Source organism: Sturnira hondurensis, unplaced genomic scaffold (genome assembly GCF_014824575.4).
Source record: "Sturnira hondurensis isolate 20B ecotype Veracruz unplaced genomic scaffold, ASM1482457v3 Scaffold0004136, whole genome shotgun sequence".
NCBI lineage: Eukaryota > Metazoa > Chordata > Mammalia > Chiroptera > Phyllostomidae > Sturnira > Sturnira hondurensis.
In genome coordinates, this window is record NW_028076767.1 from 52701225 (window position 1) to 52722521 (window position 21297).

Consider the following 21297-nt stretch of genomic DNA (forward strand, 5'->3'; position numbering starts at 1 on the left):
TTTTTTAAAAAAGATTTTATTTATTTATTTTTTAGAGAGATGAGAAGGGAAGGAGAAATAAAGGGAGAGAAACATCACTGTATGGTTGCCCCTCACCTTCCCCCAGCTGGGGAGCTGGCTAGCAGCCCAGGTATGTGCCCTGACTGGGAATCGAACCAGCAACCACTTGGTTTACAAGCCCACACTCAAACCACTGAGCTAAACCAGCAAGAGCAAATCAATTTTTGTAAAGACTGACAAAACTGCCAAATCTTTAGCTAGACTTATAAGAAAATGTGAGAGAACAACAAATAACTAAAATCAGTGATGAAAGTGTGAACATTATCACCCACCAAACAGAAATAACAAGGATTATGACAATATACTGTGAATAACTACATCCCTATAGATTACACTAGATTTTAGCCAAAAGGTAGAGAAGCGATTGCCAACAAATTAGATAACCTAAATGTAATGTACAAATTCCTAGAAACACACCAATTACCCAAACTGAATCTAGATGAAATAAAAGATATGAACAGACCTATGGCAAACACAGAGATTGAATCAGTAATCAAAAACCTCCCAACGAAGAGAAGTCCCAGATCAGTTGGCTTCATTATGTGAATTCCTTCCTAACTAATTCTGTGAATCCAGGACTATTGTGATACTAAGGCCAGAGAGGACACCACAAGTAAAGAAAACTAAAAACCAGTATTCCTCTTCCTCCACACTTCCTCTGGGCATTGCAGCTGTAAGGCTCAAGGGATCTCAGCCAACAGCTGGCTGGTAGCTCCTAGCTGCTGTTGCGAGGCTGAAGCCAGAGTTGACTGTTCTTTTCAAGCTGCTTGTCTGTCACCTCTCATGTTCTACTGAGAGCTCACCAAGGCTAAATGGTTAAGAATGGAAGTTAATGCATCAATCAACACATTTTCAAAAGTCCTAGAGGACCAGTTGCTTCAGACTAATTTAGACTAACCTAGTGGAAGAACATTTGGATGCTGAAATTCAGAAATTGGATCAGATGGATGAGGATGAATTGGAACATCTGGAAGAAAAGAGACCTGAGGCACAAAGGAAAGCTCAACAGCAGAAACATGAGTGGCTTTCAAAAGGACATGGAGAATACAGAGAAATCTCTAGCAAGCCTTTCACAAGAAGTCAAGGAGAGTAAAAAAGTGGTCTGCCCTTTCTGCAGACTCCACATTCAAGTACAAAATACTAGACAGACATTTGGTGATATTGTTCAAGAAATATATGAAGACCAAATTTTGGGGAGTGAGTGTGGAAAAAACACTTTTTCTTTTTGAGAGACTGAGGATCAAAGTCATTCCTATACTAATACTGGTAAAAGATGGAAGAATCAAAGATTACGTCACTGAATTTATTGATCTAGGAGATACACGTGACTTCACCACAGAAACTTTAGAAAGGAGGCTTAGTTTTTCTGATATTCTTAATTACAGTGGAAATTTAATGGAGCCACCATTTCAGAGCCAAAAGAAATTTGAAAACAAATTTCACAAAGCTGGGGAAAAAATTACCTGGGGAAAGAAATAATCATTTAAACTCTGATAACATTTAAAGAGCAGTTTATAATTCTATGTAAATTGCCTTTTTGTTTCTGCTTATTTTATAATTAGATATGCTTTCTAAATTCTGTTGATTTTGATACATTGGTCATCAAATAGGCATATTCTAGTTTTATACAGTTGCATCACATTGAAAGACATCTTTAATATTTTCTGTGTGGAACTCATGTAATTTGAGGAAAACTGCTGAGTTCTTAAGTTAATTGGGTAAGATCTAAATTCTCTATTTTTGTGACTGATTTTATCACAATAAAAGTTTTACATCTTTATACCATTCATAGTTGTATTTTTAATCCACTAAATTGGAAATAGAAATTTAGCACACAATTTCAGGACTAATTCTCACACATTATTATTTACTTTACACAATGGGTCAAGTCACATTTATTAGTGTAACTGACTGCACTTGTAAGTGAATTATAAATACTCTTCACTTCTGGAATATAGTTACATAACTATTTAAGAACTGCTGAAAACAGTATGCCTTATGGATAAAGAAGCAAAAATTCTCTACCAAATACTAGTAAACTAAATTCAACAGCATATTAAGTGGATTTTACTTCATGACCAAGTATAATTTATTACTGGAATGCAAGGGTGGTTAAACATAAGAAAATCATTCAATGCGATATACCACATTATAGATTAAAGAAAAAAACTATCTGATCATCTTCATTGATGCAAAAAAATACATTTGGCAAAAGTCCAACAGCCTTTAGTGATTAAAAATAAGATACAGACAACTGGAACTAAAAGGGAACTGCCTCAATATGATAAAGAGAATTTATGAGAAGTCCACAGCTAACATCTTACATAGTGGTAAAAGACTGAAAGGTTTCCCCAGAAGACCAAGAACAAGACAAGGATAATTCTTTCAGCACGGTAGTTCAACATTGTCCTGAAGTTCCAGTCAGAGCAATTAAACAAGAAATACTATAAGAAGTTTCCAAATTAGAAAGGAAGAAGTGAAAATATCTCTGTGTACAGACATTGTCTTGTGTGGAGAAAATCCCAAAGAATACACAAGAATGCTACTAGAGCTAGAGAATGAATTTACCAAAATTGCAGGATACAGGGTTGACACTCGAAGGCCAGTTGTGTCTCTATGCACCATCAGTGAACATTCCAAAAATGAAATTAAGGAAACAATTCAATCTACAATAGCATTCAAACAAATTTTACATTCAGCGAATTTTACCTCAAAATTTTAGAAAGGAAAAAATAAAGAAGTCTAAATAAGCTATGACCTAAATTAGTAAAATAAGATGTTAATAGTAGGGGAAACCGTGTGGTTGGGTGTATGGGAACTCTGCAATGTTTGCTCAATATTGCTCTAAATCTGAAACTATTCTAAAAATGTAGTGTATTAACTAAAAAAATTCTTCAATCTCTTAAATAACTATTGAATCAAAAAGGAAACAAATCTCTAATTAAAAACCATGTGATAATGACCACGGGGAAGTGACATATCAAGGCTGTGAGATGTAGTTAAAATGGTCCTTAGAGACACTCCTAGCCTTAAATACTTTCATTACAAAAACAAGAAAAAATAAAAATAAATGAACTAATCATTCAACTCAAAAACAAAAAGGTAAAAATAAAATATTCTAAACTAAGGCATTAAGAAAATATTCATTAAAAGCAAAAACTAACTATTTAAAAAAGAGCTAACCATCTAACCATTAAAGTGATACATCCAAGAGATGAACTCTTTGACATATCCAATCAGGAAAAAGAGAGAGAGAAAACATAAATGGATAAAATAAGAAACGAAATAGAGTTATCCACATAATTATAGAGATGATTTAAAAAGTACAAGAGAATATCATGTATACTTATACATTTAAAATATTTGACAAAAAGGATCATTTATGAACAAAACAACCAAACCAGGTGCCAAGGGCAAACGGTGTTAAGGTTTGCTCTTTAAACATTTCAAGGAGCAAAAAGTGCCCATTAAATGTTTTTAGAATATGGAAAAATTTGGTATTTTTATCAGGAAATAAAAATACAGATTAATTTCACTTATGAATATGAATGCAAAAATTATCAGTAAATTACAGACATTTCTTTTTCAGCATGCATTTTCTTAATATAAGCTGGCATAGAATTGTTCAATTGGGTCATCCATTTGCATACCACTGTAAACTGTAACTGAACTGTGGTCTGCAACCAGCACTGTCATAAACAGGGAGAAAGATTTTGCACAAAGCGTAGGGAGAGCTGCTTTGTTTGAGTATCTGGTTGCTCTGCCTGGATAGAGCTTCTTGGCTATGTCACGTTGTTTTCATTCTTTTCTATTCATTTGAGTTGTGATCTAAATTGTGAAGACGAAATAATAGAGGAGAGGCGTCTAAGCATGTGGATTGAAGAGAAAATGAGGAAATGTGTAGACTGGTTTGGTTGGTTTTGATCAACCAATTCGTTACTTTAATCAGAGGAAAAACAAAATATACTTTATAACTATAAACCTATCATTATTACTGGGGCATGATCTTTGATAATGTGGAAGTTTTTAAAAATGAAATGACTATGTTGTATAACACTAAAATGCTACATAAAGTAGAAAAACTATACAGTTGCCTCTAATGATACCAAAACATTGAGGTTTTATATGAGGTCTTGATACATCTTTAATAAACTAGAGGTAGAAGTATATTTGGTAGTTATTTGGTTTTTATAATCAGTTTATTTACCTCAAACCAACAGCCAACGTCATTCTTAATGTTAACCACTAGGGAAATTCCCCTTGAGATCAGAATAAGACAAGGTCGGCTGCTATGTTCTCTGTTATTAAACTCTGTTCTAGAAGTTCTGGACAATATGGTGAGAGGAAAAAACGGGATATAAAATTATATTTTTTCTATCTAGGTATCACATGTAAATTACCTAAAATAATTTAGAATAAATAAAAGATCAATACATGGCTGAATGCAAGGTAAAATTATGGAATCAAGAACTTTCTTAAATCCTTACCCCACAGAAACATAGTAAAACAAAGTTTATTGGAATACATTTTACAACAAACAAAAACCTATATATTTCCTGAGTCCTTAAGTGTATGGAAAGAAAGAATGTTTGTAGGCAGGAAGATTCTCTACTGTAAAGATGATCATTTTCCTCAAATTAGTGCATAGTTTTATGAAATTCCAACTGGAACTTTTTTGGAGGAATTTAACAGATTTGTCTTAAATCTTTCAGTTGGCCATCTCTTCATAGTTACAAGTGTTTAAAAGAAATAACTGGACATTCCTTTAGGGCCCTCGTCGGCTGCTAGCAGGAACCTCACATACAGCCCTTCGCCCCTTTGCATGGAGGCAGACTTGGCACAGGTACAAGTGTGCCCCGGGGATAGTGAGGGGATGGTGCGTGTGAGTGAGGGGAAGGGAGAACTAGAAATGACTTCTAAGTTTCTGTAAATGACTTGGCTGCTCTGTGACCTTGGCCAAGTCATTTTCCTTCCCCTTCTCATCATTTTGCAGTTTGGATAAAACATCCCAAAATTCTGTTTCAATGTTGTAAGAAGCCAGGGCAGTGGACACAGAGAGCCATGGAAAAAGAAGCGATACGAATTCATGTTTAAGCACGGGCTCTGTTGTGAACTGGAAGATCTTGTGATTGTTGTCCTCCAGCAGACACTCAATAAACGGTAGCTATTAGTATAACAATAGTGATGATGATTCCTGGTGTTTAATCACTTCCTAAGATTATTATTAAGAAAATATTTAAGAAAATACTATACAATCTTTGGTATTCATTTTTGATTATGAACATAAAAGCCAACTGGTAATAGAATAAGACTAGATTGCTTTAACTATTTAAGTTTACATATTTCAGGATAAGATATGGAAAATTTTCTACGAGGTTGAGGTCTATGAAGCTATATTCTTTAACGTGTATCTCTTAGAAAATGGAAAAATATAAACTTGAGTTAATGTTTGAATGAACGAACACACTGGATCATGCTGAAATTGATCTTTAAAATTATAACCAAAAAGAAGTATGACTCTATATAGTATTAGTGTACTTTTCAAACTGGTAAGTGATATACAACTTATGCCAAATACATACATTTTATCCTACATTATGTTATAAAAATCACTCATTAGGGAAGGCTTATATTAAAAAAAATCATTCCCAATAGAGACATATATTCTAAAAGTTGAGAAGAATGTAACAAAAATCACAGTATTTAATTTTTTTTTTTAGCTAGAGACCCAGTTTTTTAAAGCTCAACTTCCTAACTACAATAATGAATACAATGGCATTATTGAATCATGTCATAAACTACTCACTTAGCAGAAGCAAGAGAAGAGCAAATCAGCAACACTTCAGTTTAAGCCATCCAAACACCTTTCTAGGCTGTGCATCCGTACGAAGTATTCAAGTTTTGGTTACCTCTTCTTCAGGTTACAAGTCTTCTTTCACAGACCACTGTTCTTTAAAGTGTGGGCAGTTACAGTCTAGAATGCTGCCCAAACCACCACTCCCCCTCCCCGAGCTCTCCCTTGTGTTGAACTGGGAACTTCCACTGAGAAATCCCCTGACTTGAAAACTTCCTTATTTGTAACTATCGACAGCCAATCATGGCAACACACTGAACTGAAGCAAAGACTACCAGAAATTGTTCTGTAAACCACCGTGACTATAGCTCTGACTTCCTCTCAAAGCAGACACTTTACGTGAATAGTTACAGCATTTTAACAAAAATCCAGAAATTATAAACACAAAAATATTTTTGGATTAGGCACCTTTTCATGTAAAAAATGTAAAAGTAAGTGTATTTGATAAATGGCCTTTTTAAAAAGCATTTAACAAGTTACTCTTGCCCATAAGTAATATATTTATAAACAGAAGGTAAAGACTAGATTTGGGTACAGTTGTCCTTGTATCATGGTCTACAGGGGTCACTTGGATGAAGCCTGGTAATAACAATGTTTGTGCTGGATTCCAGAGCTGGACCTCAGGTACTCAGAAGAGAGGTGAGGCAGAGAGGCACTTAAGACAGCTTTTCTCCTTGGGAACCAAGGTTTATTGTTCAGGTGGATGAGTGTGTGTTCCATCCAGTACACTGGGGAGACGCTTTACAAATGCATGTATTCTTCTCAGGCTGCTTGGAGGAAAACATCAAGTTTTATGTGCAAATGGAAGGTAGCATATGCAGCACAGACATTTTTCTTTGTTATAAAATTTTAGAGCTGGAAATGTCCTTAGACACCATCTGTTCTATTTCCTTTTTATTCAGATGAAGAAACAGGAGAGAGGGCAAATGCTCAAAGTCGCAAAGAAAGTTGGAGGCAAAACTCAGGTTAAAATCTGACTCTCTTGAATATGAATGTATTTCTTTTTTTTTACTGTACTATACTCTCAGCATATCAAGTTATTAAACAGAAAAAAAGATTGTAACCAAAAAAGATGGAAAGTCTCCTGCTTCAATTCCTACATTTTGCAGATGAGGAGCCTGAGACTTCACCTCATGTTCCACAGTCAGTGAAAGGATTAGAATTTAAAACTTCTGATTCTCAGTCCAGTGTCCTTTCTATTCTAAAACACTGTCCTCTCTTATATTAGATGTTAAATAAGCCTAAGATACTTCTAATCATGATGAAATTATTCTGTACAGAGGAATTAGTTTTGAAAGTATCTAAAATGTTGAGTACACTTATGATTCAAAATGTTCCGTTTACTCATCTGACATATAATGAAGAATTAATTTTCTTCAGCATCTTGTGTTTTTTATAACTGCCTTACTGATACCAAACATTAAACTTTCCTGTGTGCAATGGAAAAACAAAACCTAAGAACTCTGTAAATATAAAAAAATTCAAGATAACCACTGGAAGGAAAACATGCTTCTCAAGAATTTACATTTTTGAATAAGCAGGGTCCTAAAAACAAATATCTTAAAAAATAAAAAAAGGAGTGCTGATGTCTTAACCGGGAAATGCCCCTTTGGTCTCTCCGTCTGTGCCCTTTTCCTTTTCTATTTGTTTTGGCATGTGAGCTTGGCTGATATCCAAGATCCAGCGGAAATGGCCAGTCCTGGGTACTTGGCTTCAACCTGGAGGGGCAATACTTACAAGAGGGTCCTGAGAAGCCAAGACAAAGAAGCTGTAGTTTGAGATCTTTTTGACGAAATTCTGTCTGAGTGCATGGAATTTAAAACCTCTGCTACTGAGCAGTTCTGGCTCTTGGCAAAACATGTGAGGCAGATGGAAATTTTTATCTTTGCTGTTTCTAATGGTTCCTTTTCCTATTCCCTCCCCCTCCTTTTTCTCTCTCAGGATCGTAAAAGATGTGACCAGGGCAGATAAACATATAGATTCCTGTAAGGAAAAATGGAGCAAACTGGCACTGATCCAGGATTGGTGAGGGTTAGGGTACAACAACTAGGGTTAGAGAGGCCCTGAGGGAGCTCTGAGCCAAAATTAGAGGGTGGAAAGCAAAAGTCGGATTCTCATTCACACCAAGGTGAATGGCCGAGGGGTTGCCAATCAAAGAGTGAAGACTGCCACCATGGACAGTGGAGTTCTCAGGGAAGGTCTGGGTGAGAGGTATCCCTAAGAACTGGAAAGCAGAGTCTTTCCTGGGGACAGTGGAGGGCAAGAAAGCCAGGACTCTTAATTGCTGATTGGGATTCAGGGATGGGCTTCCTCCTTCAGGAGGGAACCCAGGTACCTAGAACTCTGGCCAAGAAGCTAATTAGGCAGCTGGGCTGCATGCAGTAGGTGTTTGATTGAGAAACAGTTGATTACATGGGCACCTGCAGAATGAATCCCTGTTCTAGGCATGGTATCTGCGGGAGGAGTAGGATTTTCTAACCTCTATTTGCTAATGGGCTGATGCTCCAAGATTTTATTGGCCCATGGCCACAACAGCATTGGGATCTGTGGGGATAATGTATACTATTTTTCTGATGCCACCCCAAACTCTATAAACTGCACTGGAGGAAGTTGCTGGTGTCACTAATCCGCAATCTAACATAAATTTTTGCCAAAATATTACTTCTCCATCAGGGATACTTGCATTTTATGTCTTAGAGACTTGTAGAATTATTTAGTGGAACTTCTGGCCATAGGGAGGAGGTAGGAAAAAGTTCATCTACTTGAAGTGTAACCTAAGTTAATAACTGGCCTTGTATCAGTAGGGACATGTAGTTAGCAGGCTTGCTCATTTATTTTCTCAACAAATGTTTATTATCTATTATGTATTAGGTTCTGTGCTGAGTGCAGGGATTATTAAAATGCTTTTGCTTACCATTGAGGATCTCATGATATTAAGGAAGAAACAGACAGGCGAATGATATCTTCCTCTGCCCATTGCCAAAGACAAGAGCAGAGATGTGTGTGAGGTGCTGTGCAGGGAGAGGGGCAATTCTCAGCCGGAGTGACTCATGAAGAGAAACCTAGACATCTAAGTGAACAAGCAAGAAGGATCAAGGGTTATAAATTTATTCGATACTTTCCCCATGTTCTCAGTATATTCACTTGATTTCCTTTAGGCTAAACTTGGGGCTTTTTGCTTTTTCTGTAATACTGTGAGGAAATTTTTTGTAAAAATCTTAGTTTGCTTTTCAACACTGTAGAGGGTGAAACAAAGTTGTGAGGTAGGCAGATATCCTGAGCAGTTAAGAAGTACCTTAGGCCTATTATTTTTGAGGCTAGGAATAAAAGTAGGACTCTGGTTTTCTCAACACTCTATAAACCTCATTGTATGACAGCTACATAATTTTGGCTATCAAAAGAAAAAAGACACAATGATATGTAATAAAAAGATGGTTAATAGAACCAAAAATCCCAAAATACCTTGACAAATTCAAGTTATATACTGATGCTAGCATGAAATTTAAGAAAAGTAGTGACAAAGTTGTCTAGTTACTACTCTCATTCTACAGCTATCCCACAACTATCCACCACCTTATAAACAAGCAAAAAGCAGGAAAAAATTACATAAATCCAGAGAGGAAATAATGATCTGCAATTTAGTAGCAGTCATAGAAAAAAGACTCCATTTTAGTCAAGGTAGGATTACGGGGATGTTAAAAATTCCAAAATGAATAAGAACTTAGAAGTCTATCTAGAATGAAGGAAACACTGCTTTCAGATCCTCTTTCTGGATACCACTCTTTAAGAAGAATGTAGACCAGCGAGTTACTAAGTACCCATCTATACTATATGTGCATTATTATAGGAATATATCAGAAAAATTTCAGGTCAAATATCAGTTAAATTCTTCTGTATCACTCTGAGGTGGACCAGCAAGTAAGAACTGAAAGGGGAATAGATTTTATTTCACTATAGAGAGATAAACATTCCTATAGCAAAAATAATAGTAAGTCTCCCTGGAAGAGAATGTCTCTGTTCCTACAGAAAATCAAGAATAAGATAAATGGTCACTTCTTGGGAATGTTGAAAGGGTATTAACATCTCATATGAGATAATAATGACTAACATAACATTTACTCTGGTCCTGGAACAATCCAAGTACTTAGTATTTCCTTTCACCCTTATAAGTACCAAGTGAGGAAGGTAGTCTTTTACTGATACAAAACCGAGGCATAAAAAAGTCAACTAACTTAACGTAGTAAATACAGTTAGTAAGTAGAAACTCAGGCGTCTGTCTCCAAAGTCTGTACTGTAACAACATTATTACAGTGCAGCTGGGATGTTCATTAGAGTGCGCCTTATCAAATACAGATTCCCTTACTGACAGCATAGAATATTATTTTATTTTACTTTTAAGGTTTTACTTACTTATTTTTAGAGAGAAGAGAAGGAAGGGAGAGAGGGAGAGAAACATAGATTGGTTGCCACCCCTATGCACCCTGACTAGGGACCAACCCTGCAACCAGGGCATCTGCTCTGACTGGGAATCAAACCAGCAGCACTTTGCTTGGCAGGGTGATGCCCAACCAACTGAGCCATACTGGTTGGGGCTATTTTATTTTATTTTTTAATTTTTTTAATCCTTACCCGAAGACATACTTATTGATTTGAGAGAGAGAGAGAGAGAGAGAAAACGTCAATATGAGAGAGAAACATGGATCAATTGCCTCCCATACACACCCTGACCAGTAATGGAACCTGCAACCTAGATAGGTGCCCTGACCAGGAATTGAACCCCAAAACATTTGGTGCATAGGATTGCACTCCAACCGAGTCACCTGGGACCTGGCCAGGGCTAGCATGAAATTTTAGAGGAGGTAAAAAGAAATGTAGATGTTTACACTATCACATTTTATTCCTTTTTATGCCCAATTTTGAAAGCTTCCAACTTGAGAAGCAATTAACGAACTGAGAGTATACCATCTCCAATCCTTGCTCAGTAACCACCAGTTTGGTTTGGGGATGGGCATGTAAGAATGATATAACCAGAAACAGCAAGAGAATGGGAAAGCAGAGGAGGATGGTGCAGAAGTGGGCCTCGTGGAGAAGTGGAGGAGGGAGCTAGGCTTGCTGCTGTTTCTCAAAGCCCAGTTTGAGAAAACAAGGCAGCCGTGGAGCAGACTCAATGCCATTAGTTAAGGATGATGACAGTGCACAATTTGCTTCTGCAGATTATTTATCCTTCAAGTCTTTCCTTTTTCAATCTATTATGTATAGCTTAGTACGTCTCATAAAAAATCCATGATACTTTCTTCAGGATACAAGGTAAACTTTTCTAAGCCTCCATAAAAAATTTCTATAAGATGACAGCATGTTATCAGGGAATGAGACACCTTACCATAGAAAGGTCTGCTTCAGGTATTACACATTCTACTTTCTCTTTAAGTGACCAAGGTAACAATACATTTAGTTTATTGCCAAGTAGGTCTTTTATTTTGATCTATGTACAGAGATTTCTCCTGTTAAGGTTAATGAGAACCATCAACCAAAAGAATGAGCCTCATAGCATTTTCTTCCTAAACTGAGATACCTGGAAAAGTGGTTTGGATATTAGAATAAAGAAAATGGAAATTATTTGGCTCCCTCACAGAAGCCCAGAATTTATAAATGGTAGAAAACAAATTTGCATTACTTAAAACATATTTCTTTTGGATTCATAAATTCACGAAACTGCAATTTCAGTGAGATGTTTAAGGTCAAAATAATTTTCTATGCAACACATGCAGTATAGTAGTTTCTAATATTAATAGGATTAATAGTTCATACCTGTAATTCTCTATAAATGAGGAGATAAAAAAACATGCAAGCCTGTCCATTGCCGTGACAGCAAGAGAGGAATTCAAGAGCAGAAGAAAGAAGAGGGAGAGACAGGAAGGATAGTCTGTAAACTGAGTTTCTCTGTGACTTTAATAAAATAAATCAGATTTTCAAAGAGACCTGACCTTTGCAAACTGTTTAGCTAGACTCCAGGGGCAGGTTGGGAGGATTCACCAGCTGAAGCTTGCAGAGAGATTTTAAGATTTTTTCTGTTATTTATTTTTTGGTTTACTAGTCAGGTTTCCTTTTAATTTGATCATATTTGGAAGGATGCCAGACCATGATGGAAGATTCAATAACAAGCTATTGTTTGAGAGAGAAAAACTGAAGTAGTGCTAGAAGTGTGGGAATAATTGTGTGTGTGTGTGTGCATGCATGCTACTTTTTAGATAATCTGGTTGAATCCTTTCACTTCAGAGAGGGAGAAACTGAGACTCAAGAGAGAGATTTTTCTCAATATCAAATAACTGATAATGGTGTTGACAGATTTCCACTGGCGTTAGAGGTCTTGGCTCCAAAATACTTGATCACCTCTGACTATAATTTGAGGATGCTGTTACAGTGTGGATGATGAGTGGGGCATGACTGGGGAACTTCCTCTGAGTACTCTGTCGGCGAATGGCCCATCTCTTCCCTTTTCATTGTGTTTCAGATTTGAAAATAATGTTGGAGTAATAAAAAAACCCTTCTAGGAATCTCTTTCCTACGTCATTCATTCATTCATCAATTGTTCTATGTTGATCACCTCTGGGGGGAGGGCACATGGAATCAAGCTCCCTGGCACGTTTCATAGCACATCAGAGGAATTAAAAATTACCTCTTTGTTGAGAGGCAATGTAGCAGAGGATTAGGCACACAAGCGCTGGAGCCATACTGCCTAGGTTCCAAATACTGATTCCATTCTTTAGCAGCTCCTTGCCTAAATCTTATGATAGTTTGAGGATAGAATGAGTTAGTATATGTAAAACATGTACAGCACATGGTGAGGCTATATACATTTTTAATTATTATTCTTTATTCCTTGGTAAATTTTATTCACTATCTCTGTAACACCATAATGTGAATAAATACAAGTTTTACAAGAAAACTTAAGAGAAAAATTAAAGTATTTGAGCAAGATTTTTTTGTTTATCTGTGCAACATCCATATTCTCTTTTTGTCTTCCCCCTTATGGAGCATGTGCTGTGTGGAAAGCTAACTACACCCCTAATTCACAGGTAAGTTAAGATTGGCTTAAACCGGTCAGCACAATACATTTCCCTGGACTTTGCTGTTGGTTTAGGGGTGGTGCATACGTGATGCAAGCCAGTCTAATCTGGGTGAATCCCAGGACTCTCATTTGAAATACAGAGCTCACTCTTCCCTGAGAGTGAACAGTGAAGCGGTCATTATGGCTGGCAGCCAGCCTAAATCTACAAAGGGCTTCAACCCTAGGATAAGCCCCCACCAGGCGATACCCCAAAAGAGAGATGGGTCTCTAGTGATATCGCTGAACCAACTTAGAAGCTCCCTTTACCTCCTGATTTTCTGGTAAAGTTATCAACCAAATCCTTTGTTATTGTTTAAGTTCATTTGAGTTGTATTTCCTGTTACTAACAACTGAAATTTTCTTGCGATAAAACTCAACATAATAAATCAAGATTCACGAGTTACAGCAATAACCACAAAAAACAGCCTTTTGGAGTTGTTGCTACGTGGCAAACACTGTCTTAGGGACTAATCTTTGCAATGGCCCCATGGAAAGGCATCTAAGTTCTCGCTTTCCACTGCTCAGACTGTGTGACTCAGAATACCATGCTCAGTGTCATGACTGCACATCTTATACTTTTCTAGCTTGGCTTGGTTGTGAGCTATTTTGTGCCAGTATTTTTTCAGGAAGCAAATGCAAAAGTCCTAATTAGTCAGGATCCCTCATCCCTCATCCCCCAGGTAATTTTTAAAACTAAATACAGAAGGTACTTATTTGGGTACAGTAATACTGAAACTTGACAGTTAATTAAGGAGCTGGTGTACTTAGCTTTGAATTTTTTAGTTTGTTTATTCTGCTTTTTTAAATTTTTAGTTGCAGTTTCAATATGAGAATCTATTTTCTCTAGGATTTGAGTGCTCACTGCCTTTTTTAAAATCTTATTTATTGTAACCAAGATATTAGGCTAATTTGCAATGGATTACTCTGGCAGAAATTCAAGCTATCTCTCTGGTTGTTTGCATACTTTGGATTTTTTTGACAAATACTTTGAAGGTTTATTCTTCAGGAATGAAGATCATTTCTTCCCTTTCTTATATCAGTCAGGGACCAGTCAAAGGACAGATACCTGGAATTTGAATAGGGAAATTTTAGTATAAAGAATTATTGACTATAACAGATGATGATCTATAAAGGGGTGGATATAAGTCAAAAGAATGCAATAGAGCTCATTGAGGGTACCCAAGGAAGGAACGAATATGGAAAAGAGGCCTCCTGCCCAAGGTTGGAATTCAGACCACAGTGGAGAAGGTGTGGCAATATACCATTGGACTGCAGAGAATTTTGCTGGGGTACCTATGTGAGAACTGGACCACAGATACTGGGCATGCAGAAAACATCCTTCCAAAATGCAGGTGGGCCAAGGCTGGGAAACTGACTTTCAGGATACGTGTGTGACTTACTGGAAAGCTGTCAGTAAGGATGGCATTGCAGCCTGTTAAGAAGTGGTCCATCTATTTCCACTGAACCTTGAGGGGGTGAGTGCCAGTGGATGAACCCCACACGTAAAGCTGGAAGCCATGAGATAGGAACAGGAAGCAAATGAAAAACACTGAAATCAAGAACCTGGTTCCTCTTGCAGTATCTCTCCAGTTTCCTATGCTGACAAAGCTTAACATTGTGCTTATAGCAAAGGAGAAAATTTCAAGCTCTGTTTTTCTCCTAGGAAGACAGTTAAGGGGAGCTTTGGAATTGGGAGGCAATACATTTTTAGCTGGCAAACTTTTGAATGTAAGGGATTAATTTTCATTGTACCCAGTTATGTCAATATTCAATGGTAGCTTTTAAGTATATTATCAATATTACTTGAAGTTATGTAAAGGAGTTGTTAATTATAAAATGCTATTTCAGGTATGTTCCCCAAATCCTCCTTGACTGGTGCCTGAAATAGGTTAGGCCTTTATTTGTAATATGAGATTTTAAGCCCAATTGAAATGTAACTACCTCGTGAAGAAGAACAACCAATCGTATTGGTATGGGCCATCCAACCTTAAGGTGACTGAAGACTCTAATGATAACTGATAACAACAGAAATGAGAAAATTTAAAGTGACAGGTGGGGGGGGGTCCGTGAAGAGGAACATGGGCTAAGAACGAAGAGGCCAGGGGTACAAAAGTCAGTTTCCCCCATTTCCCAATTTCGTCTGAACTGATTACATGGAGAAGAGGCAGGGGATAAGATTCTTGAGGATAAGAGAAACTGAGCAGAAATACAGTTGCCGGGAACTTTGCATATAATAGGGTGGCTTAGATATTTTCAAGTGAAATAATGAATGACTGAATGTAACAGTCTTTGACTGCAAACTTTGAATGAAGGGAAGGGTAACTCTATGATGTTTAAGGTGCCATTCAACTCTGACTCACCAATAGTTTGTCATTCTTTTCCTTGGAATGATTGAATTTCTGACACAGGATTGATTATGATGGGAGAGGATATAGGAGAAAACTGGGAAGAAAGGAAAGTGGAGTTCAGTGAAGGTGGGAGAAGAAAGGTCGCATACAAGGATGGCTCATGCAGGTGGTCTGCACAGAGGTGGCCTCTTGGCCAATGTGGAAGGCTGAGGTGGGTTCTTCTTGAGAAGAACAATAAAGTTAACCAACTGGGAACAAATATAATGCATTTAACATTCGATGGCACACTCATTGACATTCTGTTCTTGCATTAGATACCTTTCTTTTGTTCTAAGGTGAAACTTCCCCTACCACCAGTCAGAAGACTTTTCAATTTCTTTTGAACTTTTCTAGCACTGAGGCTCTGAAATGCAGTTTAGTTATACCTCACACACACTGTTGTTATAGAATTACTATAGAATTACTCTGGTGTTTTGAGATCAGAAGCCATGACTGGCACATAACTTGTAGCTTCACAGCACCTAGAAGTGGTATGCCCATGCCAGGTGTGTAATAGTTAATGATGTATCTAGAACACAAAGAAATATAGGATTGAGTTTGAGACATGACATTCTCTACCACTACCGAATAGATAGCCACACAGGATGAGTTTATATTACGGAAAGAAGAATTTATTATTTGGCATTGTATGTAAAGAAAACTTCCTCTAGTAACAAGGCTCTTATTCACAGAAACAGGAAGCTAAAGAATTTGGGCATTTACACATCTCTTTAATTGAAGCCCACCCAGAAACTTGAGGAAAATATCCAATTGAATCCTTGACTTTAATTATAGTCTGAGGTATTAAACAAAGAAACTTTATGACAATACTCAATATAAGCTAAAGTAATTACTGGCAGGACTCTAGGCTTTCTTCCAAGTATCTCGAGGTGCTCATGGCATAAAGTGAGAGAGTGGAAAATAAATATTTATAAAGAAGATAAAGGGACCTATACTTATGCAGTAACTTCGTTGTGCCAGGCACCATACTAGCTGTTGTATACAAATACGTTATCTTACTGGTATGTTTGAATCATCTCAAACATGCCAGGAAGTAGATTTAATTCTCATTCTATAGGTGAGAGAACAGAGGAGGAGGGTCGTACAGCTACTGATGTAGAGCCAGGATTTGACTTGAGGCCTGCCTAGCGCTAGAGCCCATGCTCTTCCTACCATATGACACAGTCTCTCTTAAGAAGAAAATTGATAATAATCAGAATGCATAAAAAACTCACTTCGTTTAGGCCTATGACCTGGGTCTCCTCTAAAAGCAGAGAAAATTCTCATAGGGCTTGAGTTTGTAGGTCTGAATGAAGTTAACTGAAGCAGAGCAAGGCTAGTGAGAGAAGCTGCCTAGACGAGAAAGAGTTTCAGTGCAGTTGGTGGCCCAGCAGGGAGGGAGTTGGCTGGCGAGGGTTTTCTCCAGTTGGGTGCTCCTTGCCAAAGGCAGGTGCATGTTCCGGACGTAGGAGGTGCCGTAGCTGGGGGAGCTTTAGAGCCTTGTACATATTTGAAGCTAAAAGTACCTTAGATATTGATTACTTGGGGTTTCCTGTTACATTTTTCTTCTTGATTTCTGTCAACCAAAGGAGACACCTTTTGTATATACACATCTTTCTGAGGTTTCAGAGGAAATGGCTATTTAATAGCTGACAGCTCTCATTCAGTAGAAAAAAAATAACTGTACTACTATGTGGGATACAGAGAGGAACAAAATATTGTAAACTAGTCTAATGAAGAGGACAGAGATTAGAGGCAGGGAGATCAGTTAGGAATGATTATTTGACTATATAAATGGTAGAATATAAGGACTGATAAAAATGGGGGATCTAAGGAAAGGAAGTTGTTGAAGGTGCTACTGGGTTTCTAACCGTGGGACTGGGCAGTTGGTCGTGCCAGTGACTGTGAGAGTAACGGTGGTCCAGGCACCATTCTAGCTGCTGCGCACAAGGATGTTGTTTCACTGACCCTTTTCAACCACATTAGAACCTAGACAGAAAAAAGGACATAGAGAGAATAGGACCATGTTGCTGAAGATGCTCAGTTTTACCGAAGCTGATATTCAGGAGCTGGTGGAGTGTTTATGCGGAGATATTTAGCAAGTAGTTGGACATGAGGTCTATCAGCTTTTCAGTTCACCCATAAAGTGGTAGGATAGTAAATCTGACCGAGGGACTGAGGAGAAGACTTTCACTGAAGCGCTGTATCTTAATCACCAGTCTCTTCTGAAACTTTTAAAGAAATGTATGAAACTGAACTCTTAAAATATTCTCTACTTTTCTAGCTATAGAAACATGATTAAACCTTGAAAATAGTACTTCTATTTAAACACATTTATGTTCATGAGAAAAGTTTACTTATTTTATGTAGGGGAAATTGTTTACTTTTCTGACATGATGATAAAGTATGAGGCTGTAATATTTCAGATATGTCAGAAGATTTCAAGATAGAGAAGTTCATTTCCCCTATAAGATGATAAAATTTGTACAAAGATACTGAATTGAATTCTAATTTTACTTTTTAGGTTAATTTTAAGTCTGATAGTGGTGTGGTTCAGAAGCTTTCTGCAGCTACAAAACGTATAGTATTTAAGTTAACCAAGTAGAAAAAAAATTCCCTTCATTCACTGGTTTACTGATGTATTAGTTTATTAGGGCAGCCATAACAGAATGTCACAGACTAGGTGGCTTAAAGAATAGACATTTATTTTTTTCACAGTCCTGCAGAGGACCTGGGAGAGCAAGATCAAGTTCTGGCAGAGATGGTTTCCTCTGAGGACCATGAGGGAGGACGCTATTCCAGATTCTTCTTCTTTGCTCGCAGATGGCTGCCCTCTTGCAGTCTCTTTGTGCAGACATGTCTCCCTCCCCACCTGGTGTCCCTTTGTGTGTCCGCATTTTCTCTTTTTATGAGAAGACCAGTCATGTTGGTTTAAGGTTTACCTTAATAACTGCATCTTAACTTAATCACCTCTTTAGAGGCCCTATCTGCAAATACAACCATAATTTTAGGAACTGAGGGTTATAGCTTTAACATGTGATTTTGGTGGGACATAGCTGAGCCCATAACATGACGTAAACTTGGCATGGTAAAAACAAAAATCAACTTAATTCATTTCGTCACCACTTTAAAAAGTGTTGTTCCATCTAAAGAAGTGCTAATTTTTTTCCTGCTTGGGCCTGGCTTGGGCTCAGAAGCTGCAGTGAGGAAAGGGGCACACAGCGGGCATGGTAGTCCTCTTTACTTCTTTCCTGACTCACTTTTCCACTCCCCAGTCCTCATCTCACTATGTTGCCATCTCTGTCTTTGCTACTCAAGTGTGGTTGGCACATTAGCAGCAACAGCACCATTAGACTACTAGAAATGCAGAATGGTAGGGCCCTGCTTCTGCCTTTCTCAACCTGAATCAGATAAATTTGCATTTTAATGAGATCCCCAGGTGATCTTGCTCTGTCCAGGAAACCAGGGCCTTCAGGACTGGCAGACGGAAACTCTGCATCTTTCAGACATATGTACAGGGTTGTGAGAATGGAGCAGAGGTATGGAACAGAAGGTGTATTGCTGGAGTGTTAATCTGACTTGGAAGGCCTCTGTGTAGGGTACATGCCCTATTGTTCGTGAGACACTGGACTTGTCCCTGGCATGAACAACCTCTCTGATTTCTCACTATTGCCCCTGAGACCCTGCATTAACAGTATATCCTACACAGGGTCTTTGTTTTGGAACCTTGACTTAGACCTGGTTCCTTCCCAAGGTGTTCACCAGAAAACCTGTGACATTGCTCTGCTTAATGTGGAAGTGTGGGCTACTCCTGTGACAACTCTCTCCCCTGGCTCTGTCTTCAAACTCAGAACCAGGCCAGCCTCTTGACTTTAAACTCTTCCAGGGAAGAGTCTCTATACTCAGCCTACTTTAGCGGACACTGCCAGGCTAACTCTCCCCAGCACCTGGCTGGATGCCTCGTGCGCTTGTGACTCTTCTTCCAAATTCTACAGTGAGATGGCTAGAGAAAATGCCTTCTCTCTGATTACTCTCTCTGAACACCTCCACTACTATAATCTTAAGATTCATCACCTTCTCCTTTTTATTTTTTGGTTTGAATTTCTGGATCACCTTTTTTTGCGTGATCCCTGAACAAATGTATGAATAATGGGAGCTTTTTAACACTGTTCTTTGCTCTGGAGCTTCAGATAAAAATCAGAGGTGATATGAACGAGTCTACTTACAGTGCTACACACATCAATAATTTCACTATTGCGACATTAAGCACGATTAGATTCAGTGTATATCTATAAACAGAACTAGATGACTTAATTTACAGACTAGTTTTCTCAAGGAATTGCTTCAGTCAATACAGCTGGACCAGTTCAGTGTGTGGGGTTAGTCTCAGAGACTTTCATCATTCTTTCCAGGTGGTTCCTACAGACAGACAAATGGAAATTATCCCACAGGCTGGAGGTGACAGAGAAAAAGATTTCCAAGTGGTAGATTTAAGGTCTCTTCAGTCGTCTTCCCCAGAAAGTGTGAATCACGGCACCACTTAGTAACCATTTATCTCTGGTCTTTGGCGTGCCTGCTCCTCAGATAATGACCTAGATCTGATCTACTGTATTCCTAGTTTGGGCGTGATCACCAGACTCCAACAGCCTGTGTTTCTGTGATATTTCTGCTTTACTCTTTCTTTTCTTTTTAAAAATATTTTATTTATTTATCTTTAGAGAGGAAGGGAAGGAGAGAAGGAGGGAAACATCAATGTATGGTTGCCTCTCATGAGTTCCCTGCTGGGAACTGGCCTGCAACCCAGGCATGTACCCTGACTGGAAATCGAACCGCGATCGTGTGGTTCACAGGCCCGCGCTCAATCCACTGAGCTACACCAGCCAGGGCTACTCTTGATTTCTTTTATTTATTTATTTTATCCCAGAGAAAGTCATAACTTTATTAACAATAGAAACAGTACAAATTTCAGAACAGCTGCAGTTATTCTTTTGAAACACCAAAAAAAAAACCCCAACCCCCCAAACACAAAAGCCCTTGTTTTTATATGGTTACATTTATAATTATCGTTGTTCCTCAAGGCTCAAACTGCCTTTGCTTTTGACACATTTGTGACATGACTGATTCTACGTCCTAAACTTCCACACCTGTTTCATCAACCTTATCCTCTCCACTCTCCTCTTGTACAGTTGGAGTGTATGTGTTTTCTTGAGCGGTTGCAACAGGTTCACCTTGAACTTTGAATTTCTCAGCAGTTGCTTGCTGTGCTTGCTGAGATAAATCTTTTAACTTGGCTTCCACCAAAACCATGTGGGCATCAGAAGCTGGGCTCTTATAAACATCTGCTTTTGTGATGATAAAGAGGATATTCTTATATTTCTGGATAGTAACTCTAGTAACCCCTGCAACCTATTGAAGACCTAATTTGGTCATAGCCTCTCCTGCCTTCTTTTCACTTTGGCTCTGTTTTGCTTTACTGACTACTTCTTCACACCAGCCGTGCCTGTCGTGTGGCTGCCTGTGTGGAGTCCGGTTCCTCGAGCTCCAGTACTGACTCATCACTGTCTGATTCTCTTCCAGATCATGTCTCAGCCTGGGGCTCTGTTAACTCCTGCTCTGTAGCCGGGATGATTTATCTGGTTTCCCTGGGCTCTTTGTGCAGGAACACAGGGCCAAGATGGGGGCAGCAAAAGAGTGAGCGAGAGCCTGGCCCATACTTGCTGTATAGGGAAACCTTGCGGCTTTACTCTTGATTTCAGTGATCGTATTTCCAACCCTGAATTTACTTCACTCTTGCCTGAGCTCTGGTGTCTGTGGCCTTGAATTTGCTTCCCTATGATTCATCCATTTTCATGACTCAGGGGGAAGGATTCTGCCATTGCATCCCCAGC

At 38.2% G+C, this 21297-nt stretch overlaps 2 pseudogenes; one reads left to right on the plus strand and one right to left on the minus strand.

The window, feature by feature from the left end:
- The first annotated feature begins 882 nt into the window (after positions 1 to 882).
- Positions 883 to 18014, plus strand: LOC118985172 (thioredoxin domain-containing protein 9-like; annotated as a pseudogene).
- A 1325-nt stretch (positions 18015 to 19339) lies between these two features.
- Positions 19340 to 21038, minus strand: LOC118985173 (nascent polypeptide-associated complex subunit alpha-like; annotated as a pseudogene).
- Between the last annotated feature and the right edge of the window lie 259 nt (positions 21039 to 21297).